The sequence below is a fragment of the Aulonocara stuartgranti genome (genome assembly GCF_965226115.1).
Source record: "Aulonocara stuartgranti genome assembly, chromosome: 6".
Classification (NCBI taxonomy): domain Eukaryota; kingdom Metazoa; phylum Chordata; class Actinopteri; order Cichliformes; family Cichlidae; genus Aulonocara; species Aulonocara stuartgranti.
The window spans coordinates 42876282-42896130 of NC_138944.1; the positions used below are offsets into that span (position 1 = coordinate 42876282).

The following is a 19849-nucleotide window of genomic DNA, read 5'->3' on the forward strand; positions in this document are numbered from 1 at the left end:
CCCTAATTTTGGTATGATCCGAGCCCAGGCACTAGGCGACTTACACATGTGAGCGAGGGGGGAGAAGCTGCTGCCTGCGAGTTTACTGCAGACAGAGGAGAGATAAAGTTTGAGCAGGTACCAAAGCAAATCATTCGTACTGTACAAATAATGTAAATATGACGGTGAATCACAATAGATTGATATCAAACTGATCACTTGACCCATATTACGTTACTTGCTCTTGGAGTGAATGTGTGTTTATTTTATATTTTCAGTTGTTACCCTCCACAGCTAAACAAAGCACTCTAATCCGGTTTCAGTTATGTACTGATGAACACAACATGGACATAAGTGGCTTCTTTCAAAGAAAAAACTCAGGTAGATGTTACATATTATGCTTTAAGAGATTTACATACACTTTAGTGAGAAACAAGAACATTTCTTGTTACTGTACAACATCAATTTAGAGTAAACTTGTTTTGCTTTAGATAAATAAATATTGAAATGTCTTTTGAATTAGTTAAATGTCAGAATAAAGAGAGACAGAGCTTCTATTTTTATCACTTTCATCAAATTTAGGAGTACATATACACTAAGTTTATTGTTAATTAATAAGAAAACTGCAGACGATTCCATTCTGAGCTTAAGAAGCTTCTGATAGGTTAGTAGAGTCCATGTGAGTAAATTGGTGGCACAGCTGTGGATGCATATAAGGCAAAACACAGAGCCTGTTTCTTTGGCATGGAAAAATCAAGAGATATCAACCAAAACACCAGGAAAAGAATTGTGAAGCTCCATAAGTGTAGCTCAATTTTGAATAGAATTTTGTGCCATTTGCAATTAAGAAATACACATAGTTTCTCTTTTTACTCTTAAATCACTACAGAGGGTGGTGAAGGCAGCAGAGCACATCACTGGCATGAGGCTTCCTGCCATTCAGGACATTGATCTTCAGCGATGCCTCCGTAAAGCACACAGCATCATCAAGAACCACAGCCACCCAGCACATAAGCTCTTCTCCTTGTTACCATCTGGCAGATGTTACAGGAGTCTGTCTGCTCGGACTACAAGTCTTAAAAACAGTTTCTACCATCAAGCCATACGACACCTCAACCACAACACTTAAACACACACACACACACTCCACAGGACGCACTCAGAAGCTACCCTGCAGCTTCACAAGTACTCTGTATAATCCGCACTGGTCACTCCATAAGATAAGATAAGATAAGATAAGATAACCTTTATTAGTCCCACACGTGGGAAATTTGTTTTGTCACAGCAGGAAGTGGACAGTGCAAAAGTTATGAGGCAAAAATTAGAATACAATAAGAATAAATACAGTACACAACTGTACAGAATAGAATAAAATAAAATACTATATACAGTAGAATAAAATAAAATAAATATACAATAAGATAAAAATAGAATACAAATACAAATACTATATACAACTGAGTAAAAATTTTATTTTATTGATATTTATATTTTTTTAAAAAGTGCAGTACTGTAACAACTGCCACAAAAACAAAAACTTTTGTACTGTTTAGTTTGTACTGCTGCTCATTCCTGTGCAATATCCCATCTGCCCCCCCACCCCCTCACATTCCTATTTAAGATTTTCTTTATTTAATCACTAGTGTGTATATATATATATATATATATATATATATATATATATATAGTCAGTTAACTGAAAATCTCTTTTTTCTTTTACTACATCTTATTAATATTTTGCTCTTTCTATTTTTCTATTTATTTTTTATTTTATTTGGGGTTTTTTTCTACTGTACCATTCTGCTGAGTGACTGTCTTCTGCTCGTCAAATACATTTCATTGCGATGTTGACCCTGCGCTAACTTGCACATGACAAATAAAACTGAAACTGAACTGAACTGAAACTAAATTTAACAAATATGTTTTTTATATTTATCAATCTAAAAAATAAACGTTTAGTCTGATTTGATGTTACAATTAAAAAGTGTTTTTGTTTTTATCTGAAGACTATGTAAATATCTGGTTTCAACTGTATATTTGATGGTGTTGGTGTTTGGCTTGATTATCAGCACAAAGAGAAAGAGAGAGGGGAAAATGAGGACAGAACAGAGCTGGAACAAGAGCAGGTGAGACACACATGTTAGTCAAATGGTTGTTTGCCAAAACTCATCAGAACATCTATTTAGTACCTAGTGTATCTTTTTAGATACCATTTGTTACTTTTCAAATATCGTCGTTTCATCCCTGCGGCTGCCCACTCAGCAGTGATCAGGTGGGCCCACGCTTCTTGTTCCTCCTGCCACCCTGGAGAGGCCACAACATTAGTCTCCTTAAGCGCCATTTTTAGTGGAGGATTTTGGAACGGGATGTAAGGGAATATGTTGCTGTGTGTCAGATCTGTGCCCGAAGCAAGACCCGGACTCAGCGGCCTTCCGGACTCCTACAACCTCTTGCCATACCTTCATTAACTTCATTGCTCTGAACAAACTCCCCACCGCCACAGAAACTGCTACGCTAATGGTTGATCATGTTTTCCAGCTCCATGGAATCCCTGCAGAAATCACAAAAGACAGAGGACCCCAGTTCACCTCTCAGGTCTGGGGATCTTTTTGCTCTGCCAGGTGCTCAAGTCAATTTCAGCTCTGGTTACCACCTGCAAATCAATGGTCAAACAGAGAGACTCAACCAAGAATTGGAGGCAGCCTTTCGATGTGTCACCAACCATATCCCGGCTACCTGGTCTGCACACCTACCATGGGTCAAGTATGCACACAATTCTCATGTCTCAGCTTCAACGGGTCTTTCCCCTTTCGAGGCTTCCCTAGGTTACCAACTTCCATTGTTTCCTACTGAAGAGGCTGATTTGACTGTACCCTCGGTCCAACACCATCTCCAGCGTTGCCCGAATGTGTGGACCCGAACACACGAAGCCTTGAAAGAAGCAGCCGCCCACCATCGCCAATACGCGGACCGCCGTCGAATTCCAGCACCCAGATATGCCCCGGGGCAGAAGGTATGGTTGGCAGCTAAGGACATTGCTCTCAAAGTTTTATTCCGTAAACTGGCACCTCGGTTCATAGGACCGTACACCATTCACTCCATTGTTTCTCCCAGTGCAGTCAAACTGTTGGCATTCATCAGACCAGGAAAATAGAACTGATGGACTGGTCAAGGCAGTCAACGGGGCAGCTACTGTTGAAAAGTTCTTACAGAACCGGAGATAATATCCGGCCATTCCAAGAAAACAACACAGCTTCCTTCTTGTAGAAGAAACTGGAAAGGTTGGAATGGCATGGATCTTTGCATCCACTGGGCATACCTTTCCTCTGCCAACTTGTTGGCCTAGATAGAGAATGGTGCTTTTACCAAACTCACACTTTGCAAGATTCAGAGTCAGCGAGGCAGCTGAGAGGCGTTCAAAAACTGCTAACAAAGTAGCAAGATGATTTGCCCATTCACTGGAATACACAATAACGTCATCCAGATACACCCGGCAGTTTGGAACATCACCCAATACTTTGTTCACTAGCCTCTGAAATGTAGCTGGCGCATTACATAACTCAAATGGCAGGATTGGTAAGAACAATGTCATGGGATATCAAACTCGTCTGGGTAGGAACATCCCCAAACATACACTGGAAGGACACAGTCAGGTTCTGAATGTCTTCAGCCTGATTAAGTGACTAATTTCAGCCACGTACTCAGGAATGCTCTTCAGTGTTTTAGTTGGAATAACTAGCTGTTCTTTAAGGATATGCAACGGTCCTCTGAATTCATATCCAAATACAAGCTCTGCAGGACTAAAGCCTAGGGACTCTGGCACTGCTTCACGAGCAGCGAACAATAAGAATGGGATACCCTCATCCCAGTTCTTTCATGCCTCTAGACAGTATTTGCGGAGCATGGACTTTAATGTCTGGTGAAATCTTTCAAGTGCTCCCTGACTTTCAAGATTTTAGGAGCTTGATGTAATGTGCTCCACTCCTAATGCTTTTAATGCCTGAGCAAAGGTCCTAGACTTAAGGTTGGTTCCCTGATCAGTCTGGACTACCTTTGGAAGACTAAACACTGAGAAGAACCCTACCAGAGCTTTACTGATGACAGGAGAGGTGATCCTTGGCAGGAGCACTACTTCAGGAAACCTAGTAGAAACACACATCATGGTTAGAATGTATTGGTGCCCTGACTTTGATTTTGGTAAAGGTCCTACACAGTCAACAATAACTCTGCTAAATGGTTCACCCATCACTGGAATTGGCGACAGGGGTCAAGGTGGGACAACTTGATTTGTCTTGCCCACAATTTGGCAAACATGGCAGGTATGACAGTACAACATCAGACTTGAGTCCTGGCCAAAAAAAATGTTTGAGGACCTTATTATATGTTTTATTTATGCCAAGGTGTCCGGAAAGTGGGTGATCATGTGCTAATGCTAGGACTTGCAAGCAGAAAACCTTTGGCACAACAACTTGATAAACTGTATGCCAGTCATCTAAGTTTTCACCAGCCCAGCGACGTAGAAGGAGGCCCTCATCAACAATGTACGCCACCTTCTTTACCTTAACTTCCTCCTGGGTAAGTACAGAAGTACGGCATTTCAGAAGGGAGTCATCTTTATACTGTGCAACAATAAATTCCTCTCTAGAAGCGGGCAGTTTTATGTCTACATTAGAAAGAGAAACATCTTTCTAGACTCATCATTAACCTTCCTGCCTTCTTGGGACCTTTTTGTGCCACTGCTATGTGTTAAATGGCTGCCATTTCCACTGTGTTCAGTGGAATATAACCAAACTTGCCACAGGATAGTTTTTACCTGTCAATGTTAATATTCCAGTGTGAATCCCTTAAATCAGCCTAAAATGGCTGAGCAGCAGAAATCCCCACACCCATCACCCTGGGGACCATTTTCTGCCCATTGACTTCCATTATAAACGCTATTTTTCAACCCCAAATTATCATCATATGATTTTATTTTTTCTTCTTTTCTTGGATGTCAATGAAGACTCAGGGCCTTGAAGTTTTAATTTTTAAGTTGCAAAAAAAATGCAAAAAAAATAATGGCAGGTCAAAATGTATGTTGGTGCCAATCTTTGGTCCATCTAAAGGCCTACTTATAATGACAATCACATATTACTTCAACTGGTTTTTTGTGGAAATATTTAGTTTCGTTTTTTGGTTTTTGGGGCTTATAACACAGGGCGCTCATGTAATAACACTGGGATTTGAAGGGTTAAAACAACGAAAATATAATTAAAACTTTACATGAATATTTCAGGGAGAAGTAGTTTTACAAGGTTGGCTAATTTAAAGTGGAATAAAATATGGATATATGGTCTTTTTATGGCGTGGCTGAGAATGGTCCCTAGGGTGATGGGTGTGAGTTTTTTAAAGGATGGCAGGAGGGTTAAGCTTAGCTTCTGGTCTAACACTATCAGGTGCTTCTTTCATAACGAGGAAAGAGTCAGAGAAATCGAAGTCATTCTTCTTGGGTTGAGATCTAGTTACCTCACAAGCAGGAAAAATGTTAGCATACTCCTGCTGTTTAACTTCTAAGCTTGTTTCAGGCTTATCCAGCATCTCAGGCACAGGCAGCACTTTTCCACCAGCTAAATCATTTCCAAGGATGAAATCAACCCCTTTTATGGGCAGCGAGGGGAGGACAGCGACCTTACCAACTCCACTGAAAACAGAGGAAGTAATATGATCATTGTGCAAAGGTGCAGACACAAAAGTCATTCCGATACCCTGGACCACAACACTTGACTGACAGGATGACTAAACAGACAAAGGTAAAATACCCTCTCGAATGATAGACTGCGAACCACCCATGTCTCTCAGTATTGTTACAGACTGGTTGTCAACAGTATCACCTGTTAAAGAAACACATCCCTGTGTGATAAAAGGTTTGAAACAAGGATCTATGTCACTCTGAGATGTTTGGGTTCTGGGAGGTGACACGTTTTTAATCAAACCCATGTCCTTGGGTTGTGGTGGTGTAGTCTTATTTTTTAGTGCAAGGCAATCAGCAATGACATGACCTTTTTTGTGGCAATAGAAGCAGTCACATACCTCATGGGAAAGAAATGGTTGCTTAGCTCTGGCTTCAGGCTGACCACGATCAGGCTTTGGTCAGCATGTGATCAACACTTTATCTGAACAAGGGGATGAGGCAAACACATTTTTGTGGGTTAAAATGAACTCATCAGCAAAAACGGCTGCTTTTGACAGTGAGGCAACCTTTTGCTCATTTAAAAACATTACAAGCTTCTCTGGTAACAGATTCTTAAAATCTTCCAACAAGATTAACTGAGGAAGAGCTTCAATGTCTCTCACTTCACTTGCTGTGCACCACTTGTCAAAAAGAACTGCCTTCTCTACATATGTTTGACCATTAGACTTCTTGTGATTTCTGAACTTTTGTCGGTAGGCCTCAGGTACAAGCTCATAAGCACGAAAGATGGACTCTTTCAGTACATCGTATTTCATGCTATTTGCGATAGAGAGAGATGACACAACCTCCTGTGCTTTGCCCACTAGCTTACATTGCAGTAGCACAGCCCACATTTCTTTTGGCCATTCTAATGCTGTTGTTGCAATCCTTTCAAAAGCATTAAAATAGGAATCAACTTCTGCCTCTCTAAACGTTGGCACCAAAGCAATATTTTTGCTCACATCAAACCTACAGGTGTTGCCAGATGAATGTGAAGGATCTGAAGTAACCGGTTAGCTTCCACCTTTAGCTGTTTTAACATTACCTCCTTCTCAGCTTCAATTTATAGCTGACGTATCTGAAGTTTGAGGTTAAACTCGGCCTTATGTGCTTGCTCCCTTTCCTGCGCCTCCAGCTGAAGGCAAGCTGGACGCACCTTAAGTCTAGCATGTCCATTTGACCCACTGAAGTCTGGGGACACAGGATCGAAACAAGGTAGAGTGGGAGGTTCCTTAGGCTCCAACTGGACTTTTGGGTGAGTTGCTATAGCACCAACATCCTCCTTCAAAGGTTGGACATGTGGCTCAACAGAAGGAACATTACCATCACAAACGTCAGAACCAGTCAAGATTTTCAACTCAACTAAATGTTGTAAGATAATACTCTTAATTTCTTTTTTCGCACTATATTTCCTTACTGGAATATCAAAGTGTGCTGCAATACTCAACAAGTCATCTTTATGACATAACTCAAACTTCTCAGAACTCGGAGCACGAATGAAATCTTGTAAGTCAAAATCCATACTTAAATACAAGGCAATAACATTGTAACATTGTGCGCTGGCATTATACCGATGGCAACGTCCTGTTTTTCTGACTCAGGGGGTGCCCATGGGTCCCGTGCAGTTCCAGAAGGTGGTCACTACAGACACGAGCCTGTCCAGTCGGGGCGGTGTTTACGAAGTGTGATCTGTGAGAGGCCTCTGGAGCAATTATTAATTATCTGGAGATCCTGGCCATTTCTACGCAGACATCAAGTTCTTGTGAGGACGGACAACACCACCAAGTTGGGTTATATCAATCATCAGGGAGAGCTATGTTCACGCCACTTGCACACACTGACATGCAGACTGATCCTATGGAGCAGCGAACATTTCCTCTCTTTGAGAGTGACATGTTCTGGGCTGAGAATCAGGGAGCGGATTTGCGATCCAGAGGCGCTCCGTTATATGGCGACTGGGCTCTGCATCCAGCCATTGTAGAGCTGTGGCGGCGCTACAGCCAGGCTGCAGTGGATCTACACCGCGTTCCAAATTATTATGCAAATGATATTTTTCTCTGTTTTTCCTAAATAGTCGATTCAAATGACAGTCGGCATAATTTTCGAGTCATCAACCATTAGAGTATAATTCAAATGTTACTGAACAAAACTCCCAATGAAAACAGTGTTTTTCAAAAGTAAAAAACTTAAAATGCTTTGTTCCAAATTATTATGCACACAGAGTTTCAAAAGATTTTATAGGTTGTAGAGAATTGAAAATGGTCATTTGTTGAATTTGCAGCATTAGTAGATCAATTTCACTGACATCAAAAGTTATTTCAATCAAAAACATCTTAACAGGTCAAGTCACACAATAACACAGGACCCCGTATTTGTTAGCAGTTTTACAATTCTTGCATCCATGGAACTTGTTTTTGGAAAGTTTCTGCTTGAATGTCTTTGCAGGATGTCAGAATAGCCTCTCAGAGCTGCTGTTTGGATGTGAACAGCCTCCCACCCTCATATTCTTTTACCTGAGGATGCTCCAAAGGTTCTCAATTAGATTGAGGTCAGGGAAGAATGGGTTCCTCTCCTTTTATGCCGATAGCAGCCAAAGATGCAGAGGTGTTCCTCGTAGCATGAGATGGTGCATTGTCTTGCATGAAGATGGTTGTGTTGCAGAAGGAACAGTTCTTCTTTTTGTACCAGGAAGAAAGTGGTCAGTCTGAAACTCCACATACTTTGCAGAGGTCGTTTCCACTCCTTCAGGGACCCTAAAAGGGCCGTCCAGCTCTTTCCCCGTGATTCCAGCTCAAAAACGACTCCACTACCTTTTAGCTGACAACGCAGCCAGCCATCCACCTCTGCATCCATCTGGACCATCCAGGGTGGCGCTGCACTCATCAGTGACCAAGACTGTTTGAAAATTAGTCTTCATTTGGTTCTGGGCCCACTGCAGCCGTTTCTGCTTGTGAGTGTAACCCAGATCATTGTTTGAGTATGGGATTTCTGATTATTTGGTAGTCACTGAACGCACCACTGTGCAGTGCGCATAGCCACTCTCCACTCCAGCTACAGAGTTTTTCCTTCCATTGGTCCGATGAGGCGCATGCTGCTCTCGTGCCCTCTACGAGCTGGAAATTCGGGTACAGTAGACATTTGAGTTGCTGTAAATAGTTTTAAAAACCTTTATATGTGAAGCTAATGATTTAATATGTTGTTAGGAAAAAGAGTCTTGTAGCAGTTACGAACGTGAAGCTGAGCTGAATCCGACAGCCATTCGCCATTACACGAACCCCTCTGGTGAGTTAGCGTGCAGCTCATGTTCGTATGAAATGTTTTGTGCCTTATTATACTGCAGCGAGGTATCAAATCTACTGCTGTCATGTTTCTTAAGAAAGAGGCTAAATATTGTATAACGTGTGTTATTGGCTGACTGTTAGCAAGCTAGCCGTTAAATGAGCCTGGCTAATGTCCTGAAATGGCGGCCGACACGAGGTCAGTTACAGTGTTATTATGTTATGCCTAAGAGAACAGCATTAATAAGCATTGTTAACAGCATTTATGTTCTGTTCTGTTTTTATTTTGACAAACCTGTATTATTATAATGGTAAGTCTGTTAAATAAGCCGTTAGTGATATGGACACTAAGTCAGTGGTACTGAGGCTTATGAATATTTTTGTTAATTCTTCTGCACACTTGTGTGTAGGTTGGTTTGTTTGCCCTTTTGGTGCCCTGGATCCTACTGGATGAACTGCCTTGTGGAAGTCCTCATCTGATGACTCTGTCGAACCGTCCTGGCAAATAGATGGTCGTTGCTGTGGGTGGATGCTTCTGCTTGCTGGATGCTATTATTGGATGCTACACCGTTCCAACAGAGTGGTAGGAACAATTCAAAGGGCCCCAACGATGCGCTTTATTTTTCCCTGAGCTCAGGTGATTTTCTTTTGGCCAAAGGACCTTAAAGGATACATATTTGGTTTTATTTATTTATTTTATTGTTCTTGTGACACTGAGTGGAAAGACACTACAAAAGAAGGGTTTATTATTTAAAATTGTGTCTAATAAATGTATTTATGTTAAGTAAGTGTGGTGTCCATTGTGTGCTGGAAGCCTTATTGTTCCTGTGGTGGAGCAGCTACTACCAATCTCCTTTACGAAACTAGCTTCTGACAGGATATAGATATTTGGGATACATTTGATTTCTTGTAACCTATTTTTAGAGAAACTGTGATTCTGGGTTAAACATCGGGGTGAAATTGATGACACCGACACCTAGTGAACTGCCCAAGGTCAACAGTCCTGATTTCCACGCATTAAAGGTTTGGCGTAAGTACAGATTGCGTTACATGAGCATTGGTTAGGGGTGGCTGAATAGAAGGTTTATGCACAGCTGCTGGTCTCTGGAGGATCCTACAGCTTGACGTTCGCAGGGCTCCAGAGGCACCAGCAGCTTGAAATGTCTGTTTGCAGCTTTGTAATGGCCTTTTAGCAGCTGCTCTCTGGCAGAAACCTTCATCATTGTGCCTTTATCTGCACGAACCCATGTGTGCTCTGACTCAGCCACAAATCTCTTAACATTATGGTGATCACACGTAAATTTTCGTGAAAGAGGTTTTCATTACGTGTCCAAGGCGGTCAACTATTTCACGCTTTTCAGCAGAGATCATTTTTCCTTCCTAAATTGCTTGAAAATGGAGGCCTGCTTAATAATGTGGAACATCCTCCTTTAGTAGTTTTTCCTTTAATTGGGCTCACCTTGCAAACAACTGATCACAGGTGTCCGAGATTGATTTCAGTGATACAAAGAGTCCTGAGACACAATCCCATCCACGGGTTTAATTGAAAAACAACTTATTTAATCTTTATAACACTTAAACACTATTTGCATAATAATTTGGAACGCGGTGTATTCGCTTCCAGGAAAAATGCGGATTTTCTCCTTTTCTCCTTGTTGGGCAACGCACACGTGTGGACACCCAGCTTTGTGGCCCTCTACAGGGAGTGCAGAATTATTAGGCAAATGAGTATTTCGTCCACATCATCCTCTTCATGCATGTTGTCTTACTCCAAGCTGTATAGGCTCGAAAGCCTACTACCAGTTAAGCATATTAGGTGATGTGCATCTCTGTAATGAGAAGGGGTGTGGTCTAATGACATCAACACCCTATATCAGGTGTGCATAATTATTAGGCAACGTCCTTTCCTTTGGCAAAATGGGTCAAAAGAAGGACTTGACAGGCTCAGAAAAGTCAAAAATAGTGAGATATCTTGCAGAGGGATGCAGCAGTCTCAAAATTGCAAAGCTTCTGAAGCGTGATCATCGAACAATCAAGCGTTTCATTCAAAATAGTCAACAGGGTCGCAAGAAGCGTGTGGAAAAACCAAGGCGCAAAATAACTGCCCATGAACTGAGAAAAGTCAAGCGTGCAGCTGCCAAGATGCCACTTGCCACCAGTTTGGCCATATTTCAGAGCTGCAACATCACTGGAGTGCCCAAAAGCACAAGGTGTGCAATACTCAGAGACATGGCCAAGGTAAGAAAGGCTGAAAGACGACCACCACTGAACAAGACACACAAGCTGAAACGTCAAGACTGGGCCAAGAAATATCTCAAGACTGGTTTTTCTAAGGTTTTATGGACTGATGAAATGAGAGTGAGTCTTGATGGGCCAGATGGATGGGCCCGTGGCTGGATTGGTAAAGGGCAGAGAGCTTCAGTCCCACTCAGACGCCAGCAAGGTGGAGGTGGGGTACTGGTTTGGGCTGGTATCATCAAAGATGAGCTTGTGGGGCCTTTTCGGGTTGAGGATGGAGTCAAGCTCAACTCCCAGTCCTACTGCCAGTTTCTGGAAGACGCCTTCTTCAAGCAGTGGTACAGGAAGAAGTCTGCATCCTTCAAGAAAAACATGATTTTCATGCAGGACAATGCTCCATTACACGCGTCCAAGTACTCCACAGCGTGGCTGGCAAGAAAGGGTATAAAAGAAGAAAAACTAATGACATGGCCTCCTTGTTCACCTGATCTGAACCCCATTGAGAACCTGTGGTCCATCATCAAATGTGAGATTTACAAGGAGGGAAAACAGTACACCTCTCTGAACAGTGTCTGGGAGGCTGTGGTTGCTGCTGCACGCAATGTTGATGGTGAACAGATCAAAACACTGACAGAATCCATGGATGGCAGGCTTTTGAGTGTCCTTGCAAAGAAAGGTGGCTATATTGGTCGCTGATTTGTTTTTGTTTTTGAATGTCAGAAATGTATATTTGTGAATGTGGAGATGTTATATTGGTGTCACTGGTAAAAATAAATAATTGAAATGGGTATATATTTGGGGCAGCACGGTGGTTAGCACTGTTGCCGCACAGCAAGAAGGTCCTGAGTTCAATTCCACCATCAGGCCGCGGTCTTTCTGTGTGGAGTTTGCATGTTCTCCCCGTGTTTGCGTGGGTTCCCTCTGGGTATTCCGGCTTCCTCCCACCATCTAAAGACATGGGATAGGTTAATTGGATAATCCAAATTGCCACTAGGTGTGAATGTGTGAGTGAATGTGAGTGCGAATGGTTGTCTGTCTCTGTGTGTTGGCCCTGCGACAGACTGGCGACCTGTCCAGGGTGTACCCCGCCTTTCGCCCTGTGACAGCTGGGATAGGCTCCAGCGCCCCCCGCGACCCTCAAAAGGATAAGTGGAAGCGGATGGATGGATGGATGGATGGGTATATATTTGTTTTTTGTTAAGTTGCCTAATAATTATGCACAGTAATAGTCACCTGCACACACAGATATCCCCCTAAAATAGCTAAAACTAAAAACAAACTAAAAACTACTTCCAAAAACATTCAGCTTTGATATTAATGAGTTTTTTGGGTTCATTGGAACATGGTTGTTGTTCAATAATAAAATTATTCCTCAAAAATACAACTTGCCTAATAATTCTGCACTCCCTGTATTTGAACCTCTGCAGGAGGCTGATTTAAAGCATCTGTCTTTGAAGACAGCATTACTGCTAGCCTTACGGTGTGTTCACACGATGGACGCGAATAGAGCGTCAGGTTTACATGTAAAGTCAATGGAAAGGCGCGAAGACACGCGATTGCGGGTCCCGCGAAAATTCGGAAGCAGATTTGCGTCGCGAAAACGCCAAAACGCGTGAAACGCGCGTCAGTGTAGCGCGTCTGGCGCGTTTGACGCGCGAATAAAACCACGCGCGTCAGTTTTTGTGTTGCATTTTGTGCATACGTGCGTTACGCGTCTACCGCTCGAGTTGGAAAAATCTGAACTCCAGCGTCAAATCGCGCCGCAACAACCAATCAGGAGCCTGGTGACGTGGCTGTTACCTAGGTCAAAGGGGCAGGTCCAGTCAAAACCTTTCATACTTCAATGGAGGAGAAGGCTAATCAATGCGGTAGCAAACAACTCGGAGCTGTACGACACCAGCTGCTTTCTGTACCGAGACAGGAATATAAAGGACCGAGCTTGGAGGAAGATATGTGAAGAGATCGGGCAACCTGGTAAGTTCATTCATTTCTCTTTTGAAAGTTTTCACTGACCCGGGGAAGCCGCACAAAAGCTAGCAAGCCACCGCTATTTTCCCACTGACGTACAAATATCGTTCTGCTTTTATGCATGTTGTCATTTAGGAATATATTTTATTGTTTATTAATAAACAGCACACAGTGGTCCCGCTCATCCGTCACTGCTTCGCTTTTTCACAGATTTTTTTATTGCTCCGTACAGCATTGCATTCCGCAGCCTGATTGACAAATCTCCTGCACTTGCCAAATTTATCACGTTTGGTTTTGATAACCATCACGTCCAATAGAAAAAACAGCACAAAAACACCCATAACTTTGAGCCTCATTCGGAAATAGACACCTGCACCGCGAGGGGAAAAGGCGCACGAAAGTAGCGGGCAGATGAAGACAAACCGCGGCATAATAATACTTTTACGTTTTGCAATCTACAAAGGTTTGCACTTTGAGAATGAATTGTGAGAACTGTGACCAATGTTCATGTGTGTGTGTGGAAAAAAGTGTATAAAGTGCGTGGCCAGGGGCTAGTTATTCTGAGAACCCCTGCTGCAATAAATGAGGGACCACTGTCTACTCTATGATTATTATATTCAACCTGTTAACATTTAATACTGTATTGATAGAACCACCTGATTCTGCAGCAGAGCATCCCCCGTTGCTTCTCCTGGCTCCCCAGTCCCTGAGCTCCTGCTGCTGCACCCACAGGTATGTACAGCAAGCACTGATACCTTTTTAGTCGGTGGGATTCCCTTGTGATCACCTTTACTAAATATCTACAACCAATCTGATTATATCCTGTTATTGTTTTTTTTTTTTTCAATGTTGAAATTAAAATCTAGTAGCAGCCTTCTCATTTCTTTGTGTTTTGTGCTGTTTTAAAGGCCCACAGAGGAGGACGGCTCCGAGGCAGATGAGGGACGGGTCCCAGGACGGTCCATCGGTGGTGGAGCTGGCCACCCTGGTGTCCCTGAAGAGTCCACACCAGTCTCCAATGGAGCATTTCCTCCTCAGCCTTGTTCCTGCTCTGGAGAGCAGCTGGTCCTTTTTATTCCTGTCTCTCTGTAAATACTTATATATTTATGTTTAATGTTTTTCTGTGTGAGAATTCTAATATTATTTCAAATAAATGTTTATAATGACTAATGTCTCAGTTCTACTACACAGCAAATGTTGGCACACGACTTGACACATGTAGAATTTATTTCATATTATACTAATGACAAAATATACTGATACAGTGGGATGCAGAAGTTTGGGCAACCTTGTTAATAGAACCTCTTTCCTGTATAAATCGTTGGTTGTTACAATAAAAAATGTCAGTTAAATATCATACAGGAGACACACACAGTGATATTTGAGAAGTGAAAAGAAGTTTACTGGATTTACAGAAAGTGTGCAATAATTGTTTAAACAAAATCAAGTAGGTGCATAAATTTGGGCACCACAAAAAATAAATGAAATAAATATTTAGTGTATATCAATGTGTGTGTCTCCTATATGATATATGGGGTGCCTTTGTCTGGACGTGCTTCCCATCCAGAGCTGCACAGCACAGAGGGAAGTTCCAGTGCTCCTGGAGTCCCTCTGTGATGGACCGCCAGTCTCCAGGTGAAGGCACAGCCATGAAGTTGTCCACTAGACGGTCCCAGGTGGCCGTCGCTGCCTGGGGGGTGATCTGGCTCACCGTGGACACACCGACTCTGTAACTGAACGCTTGGTGCTGAAGGAGTCCGCGGTGACAAGGAACCTGGACAAAATTGTTCAAAATCAGTATTATGTGTACTGCAGTTACAAAATACATTATTCAAATTCCAAAATACTTTTGTGATGTCAGATTTAAATCACAAAACTTAAATCTTACATAAAACATTTTGTAATTATAAGGATAATTACAAAATGTATATTAGATAATATCTAAAACAGTTGTTTTATTTTAACTTTAACATATCATAATTTGATTGGTAGCAACTTTCACAACTACAGTGTGCCAATCACTCATAATTCCTAAACATGTCAATCAGGTAGGAATGAAGTGAGACATTAATAGAAATAAAGAGTTGTGTGTTGACATGTAGCCCTTTCCTTGCTTAAATCATTAATATTTTTGAAAAATTAATCTGTGATAAGACATAGCTTATCAAGATAGAACCATGTAACTAAAGATGAGCCAAACTGTTCAGTTTTATCTAACTCTGTTTTAATAAAGGCTGGTGACGCCTGCTATAGAGTCTGACAGCTGCAGGGATTATATACAAATATTCAACTATCCCAGAATCAAACCAGGTCTAAATAAAAAGGAGTGAGTATCACTACAAGGTTAACTCAGTGGTCCTAATGCTACAGTTTGATATCAGCAAACACCGAGCGCATACATTGATAGGACACCACAGCCATGCTATCATCGCAAACACTGATAACAGCATAAATCGAATTAATGATGAGACCTTCTGAGTATCACTAGAAATATTATAAACAGTCGTCTCTGTACCACAGTTTGCTTTCAGTAAACACCGACAGCATTCACTGTTAGCATAGCACATCCATGTTAGCAGTGTATAAATGGATGGTTTAGCATATATTAGCACAGGTATCAATAAAGGACTACCGTATTAAATACTTTTACTAACCTCAGGCAGACGGACAGCCGCTCTGCAGGTGGGATTGAGCGCCTGTAGTTGGTGTCTAGGCGGGCGATGCTGGGACCGACGAGGGAAAGCAGGTCCTCAAACTGGCCGACGGTGATAGCGCTGGAATCGGCCGTCATCCAGGCGCAGCTCCTGGAGCAAATGGTGAAACTCACCAAACTGCTCACGCCTCTGAAGGACCTGATGGACCCAGGTACGGCGAGGACGTCTTTTACGCCGCTGCTCTGCTCTCCACAGTACATAGAGAAGGGAGACTCTTCAAGCGCTAGCTCGACAGCTGCCATCTTGCAAAGATACCGGTCTGGCACAACTTCCTCCCACATTCCTCTCCCACATTTCCGGTTCACGCACGTTAAAATATGATATTTTGGGGCGCGATGGATTTTTCTTGGACACGCGTGGAGACGCGAATGTGCACGCATCAAATTAGGGGCGTTTGGGGCGTTTTGTTCGCGTCCATCGCGTTCGGTGTGAACACACCGTTAGCCTCCGCGAAACGTGTCAGTGACATTCGCGAACTTTCAGTGCACCCATCATCGGTTTACCCTGGGGCAGACCAGGGTGTCACTGAAGCCCAACCCGGCCTATGTGCTTAAGGCAGTTGGGGCACGTGTGGTTATTGTCCTGTCAGTATTCTCCCCACCCCTTCCTGTTCAAATTTTGTATGCATATTTGGACAGGACTAAGGAGTTTCAGAAAAATGACCAGGTTTTCCTTTCATGGGCAGGCCCTTATAAGGTCAGGCCTATAAGTAAGCAACATCTCTCACTTTGGATTGTGGAGGCGATTGCTCTTTGGTATAGGAGTATGGGGCAGCAGGGACCAGACGGCCTGTGGGCTCACGCCGCTCGAGGTCTGGCAGTGTCCTAGGTCATTTTCAGAGGGCTGTCAATCCAGCAACACAACATTAGATTTTTTTGCATTGTCTCACTGTCTGACCTTTTTCATTTTTTTTCTCATTAATTTTACAATTGCAACAAGAAGTCATGTATATATTTTAGGGGTGCAACGATACTCGTATCGATATTGAACCGTTCGATACAGTGCTTTCGGTTCGGTGCACATATGTATCGAACAATACAACATTTTTAATTTATTTTATCAACTTTCCTTCTGACGATGCTGTCTGTGTTGAGAGCTCAGTGGATCTGTGTTCGACTACTCCGCCTAGGCTGCACTGTCGAGCGCAGATCCACTGAGAGCAGCGCAAGCTAGCGAGACAGAAGTTAAGCTCGTTGCAACATGGCACATTGAACCTCCCCCACCATCATTCAGATCTGGCGTTTGGAACTATTTTGGTCTTCATGTGACATATGACCCTGAAGGTAAGCGCGTCATGGACAAAAGTAAAACAGTATGTCGGATGTGCCACACAATGCTCAATTACATGGGTGGGAACTAGTGTGTTAGCGCAGTTAGGTCGTTAACGTGTTGGCTGTCCAGCCCCACGCACGGGGCTGGTAGCGTGTAGCTCGTTAACGGAGATTTGCCGTATTGTGGCGTTAACGTCATTTCAGATTAACGCTGACAGCACTAGTGGGAACACAACGAATATGACTGCACATTTACGCCGACATCATCCTAGTGCAAAGACAAGTGGAAGCAGACAAAAACAACAAGCAGCATGCTACAAACTTTACCCGAGTCATTTAGACAGCCGTTAGCACATGACTCTCCTTATGGATGTCATGGTCCTGGGTCGGTGACCCAGCTCTTTAAGTTTATTATTAGCATTTTCCAATTTATTATCATGATTATTATTATTGTTTGAGTTCTACGTGTTATATTCGGTCTGTGTCTGTATCTGTCTGTCTATGGTGTCACCCCGTCTGTTTGTGAATCTGTCTGTTTAGTTCAATGTCTTGTCTGGTTCCATGTGTCTGAGTTTCCTGTTTTATTGTGAAGGTCTGTGTCGTATGTGAGTGTGCTCAGTTTACGTTTCCCCTGTCTCGTCAGCTGTGATTTCTCCCAGGTGTGTTCCCCTCCTGTCTCTTATCCCTTGATTACTGCCATCTGTGTATTTAAGCCCTGTGTTTCTCTGTGTCAGTGTCGCGTCGTACCCTCAGATTATGCCTGTGTGTTTCTGTTCTCCATATTCCGTGTTCACTTCAGGTTTTGTTTTTGTACCAGCAATAAAGCTGAGGTTTTGAGTTTCACGTTTGTGTCTGAGTCCTGCGTTTGGATCCTCCTCTCCGCCTGCCCGCACACAGAGCCCTGACAGAACGACGCGTCCAGTAATGGATCCAGCGGATTCACTGAGGAAGCGCAGCTCCCGTTTTGACGGGACCCGGCTTGCGCTTGGAGGGCCTCCGTGCTGCCGTTCCTCGCTAGCAGCCTACCCTTCAGCCCACGTACCTGCTTATTCCCCCCGGACGCCCCGGTCTCACAGAAAACGCTCCAGCCGGTCCCGGGAGGAGTACTATGAGACCGCAAGCAATCAGCTCACGCCTGCACAAGCTTTTTACAAGATGTTAGGGATTATTATCGTGCCACCTGACTCACCCAGCATTTCCACATCACAGCAGGAGCAGCCACAGCAGAGTCCTCCCTCGTCACATTCCACCAGCGCTGCTCCCTCTTCAACAGGGAGGCAGCGAACACGCCGCCAGCACTCACAGCTCCAGCAGGAGCCTGGGATTCTTTTCAAACAACCACCTAGGGTGAGTGACAGAGTCTCCCTTCATTCACTTTTTGTGCCTAGGGATAAACAGACTGTTTCCCCCAAAGCTGTGAATGCCAGCTTCGTGAACCCTAGAGCTCATGTTGCTCCTGTTTGGAAAAATAACAGTATTAGTTCTGAGAACGTGTATTTTCCTCCTGGTTCAAGAGACTGTGCTCCTGATGTTCCTTCGGACCCAGGAGTTAGGACTGTTTCGTCTGGAACTCTTTATTCTGGGGCTATGTTTATTCAGTCAGCTGATCAGCAGCCACCTTCAGCTCAGTCAGCTGATCAGCAGCCACCTGTAGCCCAGTCACCAACTCCACCACCATCACTTTCATCTCAAGTTCAGTCTTCACCCCCGCTGTCCATAGCTCAGGCTCTACCACAATCAGACTTTCTCCAAACCTTGTTACAGTCCATAGCCCAGTCAGTAGCGCAGTTAGTGGAGGAATCATCAGCTTTGTCATCTGCTAAGTCAGCCACTCATCTTCACCCTCAGTCAGGGGTCCCTGTTGCCTCTGGCCCTGCATCTGCTCCAGCTGGAGGGCTCGAGGAGCCCGTCCAGCCCCAAGTTTCGTCAGCTGGAGGGCCCAAGGAGCCCGTCCAGCCTCAGGTTTTGTCAGCTGGAGGGCCCGAGGAGCCCGTCCAGCCTCAGGTTTTGTCCCTGCCAGAGGCCCCTGTGCCTGCTGGTTCTGCCCTGTGTGTTCCAGGGGCCCCTGTGCCCACTGGTCCCGAGACTGTTTTCGCTGGAGGGCCCGAGGAGCCCGTCCAGCCTTTTGCATCGTCAGCTGGAGGGCCCGAGGAGCCCGTCCAGCCACCAGCTGCTCCACCATCAGCCTCATCCACACCTTCAGCAGCAGCCGCATGCACAGTTTCGTCCATGCCGCCGCCTGCTGCAGCGCCTCCGTCTCCGGCTTCCACGCCGCCGCCAGCTGCAGCGTCAGAGTCTTCATCCTCGCCAGCTGCAGCCTCCGTGTCTTCATCCTCGCCAGCTGCAGCCTCCGTGTCTTCACCCACGCCGTCGCCTGGTCCGGCCTCTGCATCCGCTTCAGCCTCGCCTGGTCCGGCCGCAGCGGCTTGTCCTGCCTCGTCTGGTCCGGCCGCAGCGGCTTGTCCTGCCTCGTCTGGTCCGGCCGCAGCGGCTTGTCCTGCCTCGTCTTGTCCTGCCTCGTCTGGTCCTGCGGTTGCCACACCATCATCAGTTCCAGCTCGTCCTGTTCCACCTCGTCTCTGCCGGCCGCTTTCCTGGCCTCTAGTTGGGCGTCGTCGCCGCTGTGGACGACCTCCTGAACGCCGCCGCTGCCTTCCACGTGGCCGGCCCCCGGACTTGCTCTGTTGCCAC

The 19849-nt window shown here is 44.3% G+C and overlaps 1 long non-coding RNA gene across 1 annotated transcript in view; it reads left to right on the top strand.

Moving 5' to 3' along the window:
* The first annotated feature begins 511 nt into the window (after window positions 1–511).
* LOC309708679 overlaps window positions 512–19849 on the top strand; it is a 255636-nt gene continuing 236298 nt past the window's right edge. The window contains exon 1 of the long non-coding RNA XR_014277308.1: window positions 512–585. This is a non-coding gene — a long non-coding RNA (uncharacterized lncRNA). The remainder of the gene's footprint in view (window positions 586–19849) is intronic.